The 13,461-nt window shown below is 38.8% G+C and overlaps 1 protein-coding gene across 5 annotated transcripts in view; it reads left to right on the top strand.

Moving 5' to 3' along the window:
* TMEM182 (transmembrane protein 182) overlaps positions 1-13,461 on the top strand; it is an 85,903-nt gene that overhangs the window by 8,841 nt on the left and 63,601 nt on the right. For 2 of the 5 annotated variants that reach the window (XM_047853052.1, XM_047853051.1), the window contains exon 1: positions 165-5,119. The gene's annotated coding sequence lies outside the window, so the exon portion shown is untranslated. Of the gene's footprint in view, positions 1-41; positions 135-164; positions 5,120-13,461 lie in introns of those variants that run through there. The other 3 variants (XM_047853054.1, XM_047853055.1, XM_047853053.1) reach the window with 3 other exon arrangements.

Below are 13,461 nucleotides of genomic sequence, written 5' to 3'. Positions count from 1 at the left end.
GAGGGTAGCTCCACGAGGCTGCGGGGCGGTGGTCCCCGAGAGGCGGGCCCCGTGCGCAGGCGCAGTTTGGGCCCGGGACGCGGAGCTGACGGCGCGCGCCCGTGGAGCGTGAGAGACGAGCCAGCTTTGTTGTGGTAATGATGATGCTTTATGTTTCCATGGACGGGAGGGTTCAGTAAAGAGCTTCACCAAAGAGTATGCCCCCCTCCGCCCCCCCCCCCCCCTCCCCGCACCGGGTGGCGGCTGCCCAGCCTGGGAGACTCAAGACTTAGGCTCTAGTGGGCTCTGAGTGACGTGGAGTAGGTTCCTCTGGCCCCTCCAAACTTCGGCTTGCCCGTTGGAAAAGCAGCGGAAATAATGTAGACTAATCTCAGAGAGCTGTGAGGATCCTGCAAATGCTTCCTGAGCCCGAGGGGGGGTTACAGTTGCCTGGAATAATTAATAATAAGCATGTAATAAATAAACGTGATAAATCAGAAACATACAATAAACAAGAGAAGAACACGATAAATAAAGTAATACGGTGACAAGTGGTAGAAGAAAGGCCCTGTTTCCAGATGAAAACTAAGGCCGGGAGTGAGCTGCTCTTTTGGAAGCTTGGGAGAGGTGGCATGTGGACTGAGAAAGTTGAGGATATATATATATATATATATATATATATATGGCGGAAACTTTCTGAACAAACTGAGTAATCAGGGAGGTAAGCAGGAGGCAGGATCGATCATTCAGGACCTAAAAGGCCCTGGCAGAGCTTTAAGGTTTTATTTTGAGTGCAATGAAAGGAATTAAGCAGTGCATGACGCCAAATAGTGTGTATATCGATCACTTGGCACAGGGACTGACATATGGTAAGTACTTAATATTAATTATGGTTATTAGCCCCTCTTATTAGGAACTTATTTCAGTTCCTACTCCTCTCTCGGTCTGAGATTTTGATGAAAAAATCTTAATTTTGTTGTGCAGGTTGCTAAATGGCTACATCTGTTGGATTTGATCTTGCAAAGTTTGTTGTGTGAAAGGGCACCGTTTAGGAAAGAATGAGATACTGAAATTTAGAGTGGAGATATGTGGTTGGAACCAGATGAATCTGACAAGCTTGAGCCCCCCACCCAAGTCACTCTGAGCCTTCTTTGCCTCTAGAAGTAATTTGCCTTCTTGTATCCAAGGAAACTAGCCTTCCTGTGCTTCCTGAAGTTTGCGTGGTTAACCCATCTGGGGTAGGTGCTTTGAAGAGGAATACTCCTGTTTCTCAAGACCCATCGAAACCACTCACTTTTCACTAGATAGATAATGAGGGTAAAATCTCAGCATACTCCAGGGGGCAGGTAGACACTGTGACCTCAGAGAAAATTGCTTACACACCAAAAGAATTGAAAGACTGCTAATATATAATCAGCATACCTTGGAAACGTATAGGGTAGAAAATTTTAAGTGTGTCAGATTAAGGAGGGAAAACTATAACACTAGATTAGGCAGAATTCACCAATAGGAATGCACTTACTAGGTTCCAGATGGAATGTGTTTGCTTGGAGAGCCAGAGGTAGCTTTCATAGTTTAACTGGTTGGTTGACTGAAACATGGACTCAGAGGTTTCTTGGCATAATTTGATTATCTTGGGATGTCAGAGGTTTCCTGGCATAATATGAAGAAGGGAGTCCAAAGCTTGAGAAAATAAGAGTGTTACAGTGGATTTATGATGTATGACCTGCATGCCTAACCCCCAAATACATCCCATAAGAATGCCTGGAAGGCACTACCTTAATTAGGCATTGAGGACTATGTTAGTGGGAGAAGCACTTACATTCTTTCTTTTTTTCTTTTTCTTTTTTTTTTTTTTTTTAAGTTTATTTATTTTGAGAAAGAGACAAAGCATGACTCCGGGAGAGGCAGAGAGAATGAAGAGAGAGAGAATCCCAAGCAAGCTCTGCGTTGTCAGCATGGAGCCTGATGTGGGGCTCGAACCCATGAACCGTGACATCATGACCTGAGCTGGAGTCAGAGGCTTAACTGACTGAGCCACCCAGGAGCCCCACACTTAATATTCTTGAAGAGGCTTGTGATTGCTCTCTTTTGTAGGCTGGGTGTAGCTATGGGTGATACTGCTTTTGAGGTGATATCCCTAGTTTAAACGGAGGTAATAAGATCCCAGATTATTAGAGGCCAGATGGCACCACTTTGACATCAAAGACAAGGTGGGCACATTTACTGTAAGAGGTAACATGTACCAGTGATCAGAATGCCTTGGCCTTCAGGAATCTTTTACTATGGCTAGTTGACTGTAATATCCCTAGGAATGAAATAACCTACTAGAGTATTGCTTATGTTATATAACAGAAAAAAACTCTAGATTTGGTACCCAAAATCCTAACTTGATTTGCTATAGGAGAATCACAGCCTCTTACCCAATACTAGACACAAATCAATTCACAGAGCCCCTTGACTCAAGGGGAGTCTAGGTAACCTTAGGTGGAATCTTGAAGCATTCACATGAGTATATACCATAAGTCTTCCTCCAAACTTTCCCCTGTGGAGCCTGCAACTGTTATTAGAATGGGAATTATGAAAAAGGAAATACCCAGATCTTTGGAGAATTATTAGACACTGGCTTCAGATTTACACTAATTCATCGGAGCTCAAAATGCCACTGTGCACCATCAGTAAAAATGGAGCTGTACTGGTAATCCTGAGTACTATATACTTGATGCAGTGATTTTCTAGGACAACTCACCAGACTCAGTATATAGTCATACACCTATAGCTGAGATTTATTACAGGAAAATGACACAAAGCAAAATCAGCAAAGTGACTTGCATGGGACAAAGTCTAAAGGAAAATAGTAACGAACCTCCAAGTGTCCCATCCCAGTGGAGTCACACAGGATATAATTAATTTCTCCAGTTATGAGTTATGACACGTATGAAATGTTTACCAGGGGAGATCGTTAGAGACTTAGTGCCCATCTATCACCTAACTACCCTAACTACTGTGCAGAGAAGAGTTAACATAGCAGGCCTGTTATCCTTTGAAAGGTGTGCTTAAAATGTTGTCCCTTGGGACAGCTGCATGCAGAAGAACGAGACAGGATCATTTTCTTACACTACATACAAAAATAAACTCAAAATGGATTAAGGATCTAAATGTGAGACATGAAACCATAAAAACCCTAGAAGAAAGAGTCCATGGCAAAGTAGCAAGAGTTGCAGAGATGGAGGCTATACACAGGCTCAGTAGCATGGTTTTACTCTTCCATGCATCTTCAATGCCTGATATGCCAACAGCAAAGACCAACATTTAATTCCCGCTACGCTACCATTCCCTGGGGGATCAGTCTGCTGTAAGATTGACCGTTATCAGAACTCTCTTATTATGGAAGGTGCAGAGATTGATCCTTAGTGGAATAAACTGATATTCTACGTATGTATTTGCCTTCTCTGTTCATGATGCTTTTGACAACACCACTGTCCATGGCCTCACAGCATATCTTCTCTTCCTTTGTGGTATTTCACATAGTATTGCTCCTGATCAGTGTACTTGTTTCACTACCAAGGAAGTAAAGCAATGGGGTCATCCTTATTGAATTCGCTGATCTTAGCACATATCACATCGCCAAGAAGAGGCTGGCCTAATTGAATAAATAATGTCTTATTGAAGGTTCAATTACAGTGTTAGATACCCTAAAAGAATGGAGTTCTGTCTTAAAGCATATAGTATTTGCTTTGAATTAGAGACCATTATATGGTGCTGTCTCCCCCATATCCAGAAGACATAGTTTAGGAATCAAATTGTGAAAGTGGGAATAACTCCTCTCACTTGCACCTAGTAACTCACTTAGTCCATTAGTGCCATCTCAGCTACTTTGAACCCTGTGTTTTGAGGCCTTTGATCCTAAGAGGGCAATGCTTCCACTATGGGACCTCACAAAGGTTCTGTTGAATTAGAAGATGAGACCACCACCTGGCCACTTTGGCCTTATGCCACTAACCCAGGAAGAAGAAGGGGTTATTCTACTGGCTAGAGTGATGGACCGATTCTGATTACCAAGGAGAAATTGGGTTGTACAATGGCATGAAGAAAGACTGTATGTAGAAAACCACACAACATACAAACAAAAATAGAACTATTACAGAATCAGACCCTTCGCTGATGAAGACTTGCATCATTCCATGAGGTGAATAACTGACCAGTTGATGTTTTAGCAGAGGGCAAATGAAATTCAGCTCAGTCCATGGTCTCATGGTTCATAGAATCGAGCCCTGTGTTAGACTTTACGCTGACAGTGTGGAGCCTGCTCGGGATTCTCTCTCTTCTCTCTCTCTCTCTGCCCCTTCCCCACTTGTGCCCTCCCTCTCTCTCAAAATAAATAAACTTTAAAAAATATTTTCAAAGTTAAAAAAAAAGGTACAGGACACAAAGAAGAAAGCCATAGATATCATATCAACTATGACCTTATGTCCAGTTACAGATGTGAGGACTGTTATGATTATTTGTATATGCTATCCTTCTGTCTTCTTCCAAGGATAATTATATATGTGAGTGATGGAGGTTAACCTTGCAATTTAGTCTTTAGGTAGCATAATATTCAATGTGATTGTGACTAAAATTGGGGAGCAATTAATATAGTCAGTAATAGATACAGTGAATGTTGAGACTGTGTCCTTTTTGTTAGGTGGAAAATTATATGGAAACTGAAATATGAATGGAAGGATGTATTTGGACAAAGGATGGACAAAATTATTGATTGATCTCAGTTCCAAACCCAAATATACATATAATTGTCCTGCTCTGTGATACTAGAGCAGAACCCTGTCAAAATTTCTCCATTACTAGATGGTCTAATGTTAATCTTTTTTAGTAGAAGGTGCTGAGGGACTAATGTGCTTTTCTCTCTTCTTGTTTCTGTGGTATGTGGCAGCCAAAAGAGTATGAAATACTTACTGGTGCTTAGCCCCAGCAAGTTTCAGTGCCACCCAATGCAAGCAGCAAATTCCACTGACATCCCAGCTGGTTTCCAGGTGAACCTCCCAGGTGCCATAGCAAGTAATTTCCTAGCCATTTCCACGGACACACTGGCTGGTGGCTTCCCATTGAGTTTCATCAGTGTCTCAACCAAGGGCAATAGGTAAGTAGAAGATATAAAGACATCCAAATTTGTTATAGAGAGAAATAAAACTGTCTATATTTCATAGACCACCTGGTCATCTATATAGAAAATACTAAGAGGTCTGTAAGAAATCTACTAGAACTAAAAGCTTAATGAGATTACAAAATACAAGGTCAATGTACAAATAAGGAATTTTCTTTATATATCCAGCAATGAATAATTAGAAACTAGAGTTTAAAAAGAAAATCGTTAGGAAAACATTAAATATGAAATAAGGATAAAGTTGACTAAAAATGTGCAGAGAGAAATCCTCTTTGGACCTGTTGAATTCCTGTGCTTCTTAGTGGGCACACCAAGGTGGTAAACCTCTAACCATTCTTTTCTTTCTTTTCTTTTTTTTTTAAATTTTTTTTATTTTTAAAAATGCTTTATTTATTTTTAAGAGACAGAGAGAGAGAACGAGCAGGGGAGGGCAGATAGAGAGGGAGACAGAGGATCTGAAGCAGGCTCCATGCTGACAGCAGCAAGCCTGATGTAGGGCTTGAACTCACGAACCACAAGATCATGACCTGAGCCAAGGTCAGACACTCAGCCGACTGGGGCACCTGGGCGCCCCACCATTCCTTCATTTGTGTCATTTTCTCAGAGCTGATTATACAGTTGGTAACCTTGAAAGATGAGGTAATGTCCTTTCACTTATCAAAGGAAAAGCTTACTTTGTCCTTACCAACAAGCTGAGTGTTTCTGAGTTGTGATTAAAAAACACTATCTGTGTGGAATCCATATGGGTCTGCTGCATCACTCTCCTGGAATATGGAAGCAAGAGAAATTGGCATAAACATGCTGGCGTTTTTGCTGTTTGTTGCGTCATGAGTAATAAAGTATTTTGTCTCTTATGCAGGGGTCTCATGTCTTTTGTTGGCATCTGTGAAATGGTAATAGGCTAACTTAATTTTTAAATGGCATAAGATCAAACTTAACACCCAACAAAGACCTATACACTGAGAGATATGAAAATGGACCTAAATAAATGGAGAGATATACCATGAACATGAACTGGAAGACTGAATATTGTTAAGATATTACTCTCATTTGTAGTATACTACATTGAAACACAACTGCTTGTCATTAGAATGGCTACAGATGAAAAGAGTTGGAGGGATATGGAATAATAATTCCAATGGGAATATGAAATGCCACATCCATTTTGGAAAGAGATGGGCAATTTCTTTAAAAAGTTAAACAGTTAAACATACACCTACCATGTATACTTCAATTATACTCTGAGATATTTACACAGTATATATGAGAGCATATATCCAAAATGAGTTTTGTACACAGATGTCCATACAAACTTTATTTGTAGTAGCCACAAACTGGAAACAATCTATCCATCAAAAGGTGAACTTGCTAAACAAATTGTGGTAAATCCATACAGTAGAGTTCTGCTTAGCAATAAGGTACTATGAATTCATACCACAATATGGATGAATCTCAAAATAATTATGCTGACTGAAGAGATAAGATGAAAAGGAATACATGTAGGATTCCATTCATGTAAAGATTTCACAGAACTCTCGTTTCACCTCCAACATGTAAAGAGCTTGGAAGTTGACACTTCCATTCTTACCATAAGTAAAAAAATATGGAGAAATTGAAACAAATAACTTTTAATGGAGACATCTGAAAATTGATGTCACAGGGTAAGCCATCACCTGGGAATCTGGAGAGAGCCTAATACAGACACAGTCAGCTTAATACCAGCAGAAGCTGCTGGAACTAGTAACCCGCAGGAACACTTCCATTGTAATTTTGATGAATTATTGGAGGTTGACAGTTGACTGGCATGACAGTTAAATCTTGGGGGCCCAGTCTCAGGGATACCCATACTCTCATGGTATTTACCAACAGAAGCTCCACACCAGATTTTTATGGTGAGGATTTGAGAAAAGTCCCTGTATGTTTTCAGCAGGGAGAGGAGAAAATTTAAAAATTAACACAGGAAAATTAACCATTTTGAAATACACTGAGGGCATTGTCTATAACAAAGGTTTATTATCTAAGGTAAGCTACCAGAGCCTTATCAGACTTGAAAAAGGACAATTAAACAACTCTAGCACCCTCTAACATTTTATTTCACACAAAAGGAGGGGGGAATAAAAGGGGGCCAACATATGCTTCCAAAAGTCATAATCCAAAGACTCAAACCCACTAAAGCATTGAGATTTAATCATAAGGTTATAGAATGTTTTCCCTCTCCTACACCTTATGAAAATACCAACAAACCTTCAGTAAGAGTGCATTACAGGGGCGCCTGGGTGGCGCAGTCGGTTAAGCGTCCGACTTCAGCCAGGTCACGATCTCGCGGTCCGTGAGTTCGAGCCCCGCGTCGGGCTCTGGGCTGATGGCTCAGAGCCTGGAGCCTGTTTCTGATTCTGTGTCTGCCTCTCTCTCTGCCCCTCCCCCGTTCATGCTCTGTCTCTCTCTGTCCCAAAAATAAATAAACGTTGAAAAAAAAAAATTAAAAAAAAAAAAAAAGAGTGCATTACAACTGAGAAACATGTAAGACACACCCTATTTAAGGACTTTCTAAGGAAACCCAAATATAGCAGGAAAAACAAAAAAACACGGGAACTGGAGAAAACTGAAGCCTCTGGAACTTACAGCTATAAACACATTAAATACAGCCTAATTCCTAGCAATATTAATATAAAACCTCACTTTAAGAGCCTAATCACTTGAGCTTCTATTCCCCAATACGTACATGCCTGGCTTTTGACAAAAATTTAAAATGCATGCTAAAGGGCAAGAATGAACAGTCTGAAGAGACAAGCGTCAGAACTAGGCTCACATACGACACAGGCCTTATAATTATCAGAGGACTTAAAGTGACTATGATTAATACATTAAGGGCTCTTATGGAAAGTAGACAACATGCAAGAACAGAGGGACAATGCAAGCAGAGATGGAAACTCTAAAAAGGAATTGAAAGGAAATGATAGAAATCAAGAACATTATAACAAATGAAGATTGCCTTTGATGTGCTTATCAGTAGACTGAACTCAGCTCAGGAAAGAATCCTTGAGTTTGAAGATAGGTCAATAAAAAATGCCCAAAGTGAAAAGCAAAGATAAAAAAATAATGAATTTTAAAAATATATCAGAATATTGAAGACCGTTGGGACAATTTCAAAAAGTATGTGATATGCATAATTGGAATACCAGAGGAAGAAGAAAGAGAATTATTATTTGAAGTAACAATGGTCTAGAATTTCCCAAAATGGATGACAGAGACCATACCACAAAAGACTCAGAGAACACCAAGCAGGATAAATACTAAAAACCCTACATGAGCTGTATATTAAAAATGCAGAAAACCAAAGAACAACAACGACATTCAAGGGAATCTAATTGACATTTATGAAATACTTCATCTAGCATTGCAGAATACCCATTCATCTCAGGTTCGCATTGACATTCACCAAGAGGCCACATTCTGGGCCTTAATATATACCTTAACAACTTTAGAAAAATGAAAAAAGTATGCACAATGGATTTAAACTAGAAATTGATAACAAAATTACCAGATTTTCAACACCCTTGAAAATAAACAACATACATTTTTTTTAAGTTTATTTATTTATTTCGAGGGAGTGGGGGCAGAGAGAGAAGGAGAGAGAGAGAATCCCAAGCAGGCTCCATACTGTCAGCGCAGATCCTGACATGGCTCAAACCCACAAACTGAGATCAGGATCTGAGCCAAAGTTAAGAGGCGCTTAACTGAGCCACCCAGGCACCCCTAACAACATACTTTTAAGTAGCACATGGGTCAAAGATGAAGTCTTACAAGATATTAAAAAATATTTTCAACTAAATAAAAATGCAACTTCTCAGAATTGTGAAATAGAACAATTGTGGCACTCAGAGGGAAATTTATAACATTCAATGCATGTATCAGAAGAAAGATCTAAAATCAACAATCTAAGCTTAACATTTTAGGACACTAAAGGAAGAACAATTTTAATTTCTTTCTTTGGAACCAATTTTCTAATCCATATCACATTCTCTTTTCTTGAAGAACTTCCTTTCACATTTCTTATAAATGTAGGTCTGCTGGCACTGAATTCTCTATATTGTATGAAAAGGCTTGATTTTCCTTCCTTTTATTTATTTGTTAAACTTTTTAAAACTTTCCTTCCTTTTACTTATTTTTTAAACTTTTTAAAAAGTTTATTATTTTGAGAGAGAGAGAGGGAAAGAGAGCACTGTCAGTACAAAGCCCAATGTGGGACTTGAATCCACAAACTGCAAGATCATGACCTGAGCTGAAGTTGGATGCTTAACTGACAGCTATCCAGGTGCCCCATTATCACTTTACTGTATTTTAAATGATCCTCTTCTGAATTTATCTCCTACATATTCTCAAGGTGCTTCTTGACATTTGTTACCTTTAGATCAATCATACCCTGAGGAATTTAGCCAAGGAGATTTCTGGTAACTTCTCACATACTTCACCTTTTAGCCAAATGCCCTTTAAGTAGACCTGTTGCCAGTGGATTTCTAACTCTGAACCTATTCAAGGAGTAGAACTTGTTTGTTTGTTTCACCTTTAAAATTTTACTTCATCCCTTAGAATCCTGTTCATAGGTTTTTGAGAAACCCTATTGAATGGATTTCACAGTACATTCCCGTGTTTGTTTGCTAGTTTCTTTCTTTCATGTTTGTTTGTTTATGTATTTATTTATTTTGAGAGAGAGCGCACGCAAGCAGGGGAGGGGAAGAGAGAGAGAGAATCCCAAGCAGCTCTGCACTGTCAGCACAGATGTAGGGCTCAAACTCAAGAACTGTGAAATCATGACCTGAGCCAAAATCAAGAGTCAGAGGCTCAACCGACTGAGCCATCTAGGGGCCCCTTTTCCTTCACTTTTAAAAAGTATAGAATTCTGGTATGGCATGTGGGTTTTTCTTCTTCCAGCACTTAAAAGATTTCACTCCATGTTTTTTCATCCCTTGTGTTTTCTAATGAAAAGTTGTTGTAATTCTTAAACCTCTGGGTAATTTGCCTTCTTTTCTGTGGCTGCCTTTAGGATTTTTATCTTTGTCTTTTATGTTCAGCAGTTTGAATACGGTAGGTCTATTTTTTTTTTCTATTTTGGTATTAATATTGCTTGATATTCTCTGAGTTTCTTGGATCTGTTGTTTGGTATATCTCCAATTTAGGAAAATTCTCAGCCATTATTTTTCAAATATTTCTTCTGCCCCCTTCTCTGTCTTCTACTGCTGGGACTCCAGTGATACATAGACTCATTTATTACTGCCCATCAGACTTTGAATGGTGTGTTCTGTTTATTTTTATTTTTTTCTCTTTTTTCTTTTTGCGTTTCAACTTGGGTAATCTCTATTGATCTGTCTTTAAGTTCAATGTTTCTTTCCTTGGCTGTGTTTCGTATGCTGATGAATTTGATAAAGGCAATCTTCATCTACTGTGTTTTGATGTCTAGATTTGCATTCAATTCTGTCTTATAGTTTACATACCTCTGCTGAAGATATATATCAAGTCTTAAATGTCTACCTTTTCCATTATAATCTTTAACATATTTATCTGTTATTTTAATTCCATATTATGATAGATTCAACATCTGGGTTATGTCTGGGCTTGGTTATGATGATTATTTTGTCTCTTCAGACTTTGTTTTTTCCTTTACAACAACATTCTTAAAAGGTAATTCACATATTATACCATTCGCCTATTTAACACCTACAATTCAAGAGCTTTTAGAATACTCATGGGATAGTGCAATAATCACCACAATCAATTTTAGGTTAGGGATGTCTGGGTGGCTCAATTGGTTAAGAGGTCGACTCTTGATTTCAGCTCATGGGACGATCTCCACACTGACAGAAAGGAGCCTGGTTGGGATTCTTTGTCTCCTCTCTTTCTGCTCCTCCCCTGCTCTTCCTTCTCTCTCTCAAAATAAATACATAAATTTAAAAACACAAAACTTACTTTTAGAATATTGTAGTCATCCTGAAAAGACAACCTGCACATCTTAGACATCACCCTGCAAACCCCCAACCCTCCTAGGCCCCAGGAGGCTACTAATCTACTTTCTACCTCTATGTATTTGCCTATTCTGGACATTTCATAATAAATAGAATTATGCAATATGTGTTCCATTGTGACTAGCTTCTATTAATATTGATTTCAAGATTTGTCCTTATGGTAGCATGGATGCCAATAACATTCATTGTGTGGATAGACCACATTTTATTTATCCATTCATTGATTAATAGACATTTGGGTTTGTTCCAATTTGGGGATAATACAGGTTTAATACTGCTATGAACATTTGTGTACAAATTTTTGTGTATATACATGTTTCTATTTTTCTTGAAGTTGAATTGCTCGTGGTAACTCTATGTTTAAACATTGGAAGAACTGTCAAACTGGCTATATTGTTTTATATTACCACCTGCAGTGGATCGAAGTTCTAATTTCTCTGTGTCCTCAAACATTTATTAGTTAGTGGTAGTTGTGTGGATTTACATTTTCCTGATGGTCAGCACTGTTGAGCATCTTTTTATGTGCCTTTTTGCTGTTTGTATATCTTGTTTGGAGAAATGTCTGTTCAGGTACTTTGTCCATTTTTAAATTGGGTTGTCTTTTTATCATTGAATTGTAAAAGTTCCTTATATATTCTAGGTGTAAATCTCTTATACGGATTATTATTATATCTCCATATGGATATGTGTATTATTAGTATCCTATTCTACAGGTTGTCTTTTCACTTTCTTGATAGTGTTCTTTGATGAACAATAGTTTTTAACTTTGAGGATGTCCAGTTTATTTTTTGTCTCTTAATTGCTTTTGCTTTTGTTGTAATATCTAAAATGATATTGCCTAATCCATGGTTATGAATATTTATGCTCACTTTTTTTCTAAGAACTTTATAGTTCAGCTCTTCAGTTTAGGCCTTTGATCCATAGTGAATTAAATTTTTGTGTATTTTGTGAGAAGGGGAGGAAGGGGGTGGGCCATGTCTCAAATGTCAAGAACTCTTGCTGTTTGTATCAAATTTTTAGTAGATTTTTGACTAAATGTTTCTACATTGGTTTATGTAATTGTCCTTTAGGACAATTTCCTCAGACTGTAAATGGTTGAGTGTTTTAAATAGCTTTTACCAGTTATGCTTGTGTTATTAGGGAATGGATCCATGGAGCTCCTCAAGCTGCCACTTTGGAAGTGGAACTCAGGCTCCATTTTCTTCTTGCTTTTCACATGTTCTGTAATATTTTTGTTAAATGCTTGGCATGTTGTATAGGATACTAGTTAGTGAGATAAATATAAATATATATGTGCATTTTGCTTATATACTTGGAGGTGAGCACAACTTTCCTTCTGCTGATCCTTCAGTGTGAAGGTGTGTGTTAATCTAGTCAGGAGCTTGACTGAGCTGGAAGTTTGTTGTTGCCCAGTTACCCTCAGTAATTACTTTGCTGGTTACCCTCTCTGTACCATAGACTTCATGGTCTTGAGTGCAGGGGTTCTCAGCTGAGGATGATTTTGCTTTCTGGGGGACATTTGGGACTGCCTGGGACTATTGCTACTAGCCTCTGGTGAGTAGAGACCAGAGATAATGCTGAACATCTTGCACGTCACAGGACGGCACCCACAACAAAAAATGATCCAGCACATAATGTCAGTAGTGCCAAAGTTAGGAAACACTACTCTAGAGCTACCTGAAATTCCACATAGTTTGCTAGAGGGTTTTCCTATTATATCTGCTGTCCTCTTGACCAGCTTTGCACTATCCCTCAGAGAGCATATTTCTCTTGGAATTCCTAGGTATATTCCACTGTTATTTCTACTTGGACACGTGTTAGCTTGTGGGTGGCTGGCAGGGGAGGAGAGCGTTCTCTGATGTTCTGACTATGTCTTAGCCAGGCTCTGTGAACCTGAGGCTTGGGGTGTGGCCTTCACAAGTGTTCACATTTTCATTCTGCTGTATGCTAGGCCTGACACCACATATTCTATTTCCTCACTTAGGGAGAGAGATTTCTTTAATAGACTTTATTTTTCAGATCAGTTTTAGGTTAATAGAAAAAATAAATGGAACATAAAGAGTTCCTACATATCCCCTGCCTCCACACACGCAGAGCCTGCCCTATTATCAGTATCCTGTGCCACAGTTTATATTTGTTATAATCAATGAACTTGCATTGACCCATCATGGTCACACGAAGCCCATGGTTTACATTTTGTGTTGTACAGTCTGCGGGTTTGGACAAATGCATAAAGGCATGTATCCAGCATTATACTGTCATGTAGAATATCCTCACTGTTCTATCAATCCTGCACAC

This window comes from Prionailurus viverrinus, chromosome A3 (assembly GCF_022837055.1).
Source record: "Prionailurus viverrinus isolate Anna chromosome A3, UM_Priviv_1.0, whole genome shotgun sequence".
Taxonomy (NCBI): domain Eukaryota; kingdom Metazoa; phylum Chordata; class Mammalia; order Carnivora; family Felidae; genus Prionailurus; species Prionailurus viverrinus.
The sequence above is the reverse complement of the archived record's forward strand: the minus strand, read 5'-3'. Positions and strand labels throughout refer to the sequence as shown.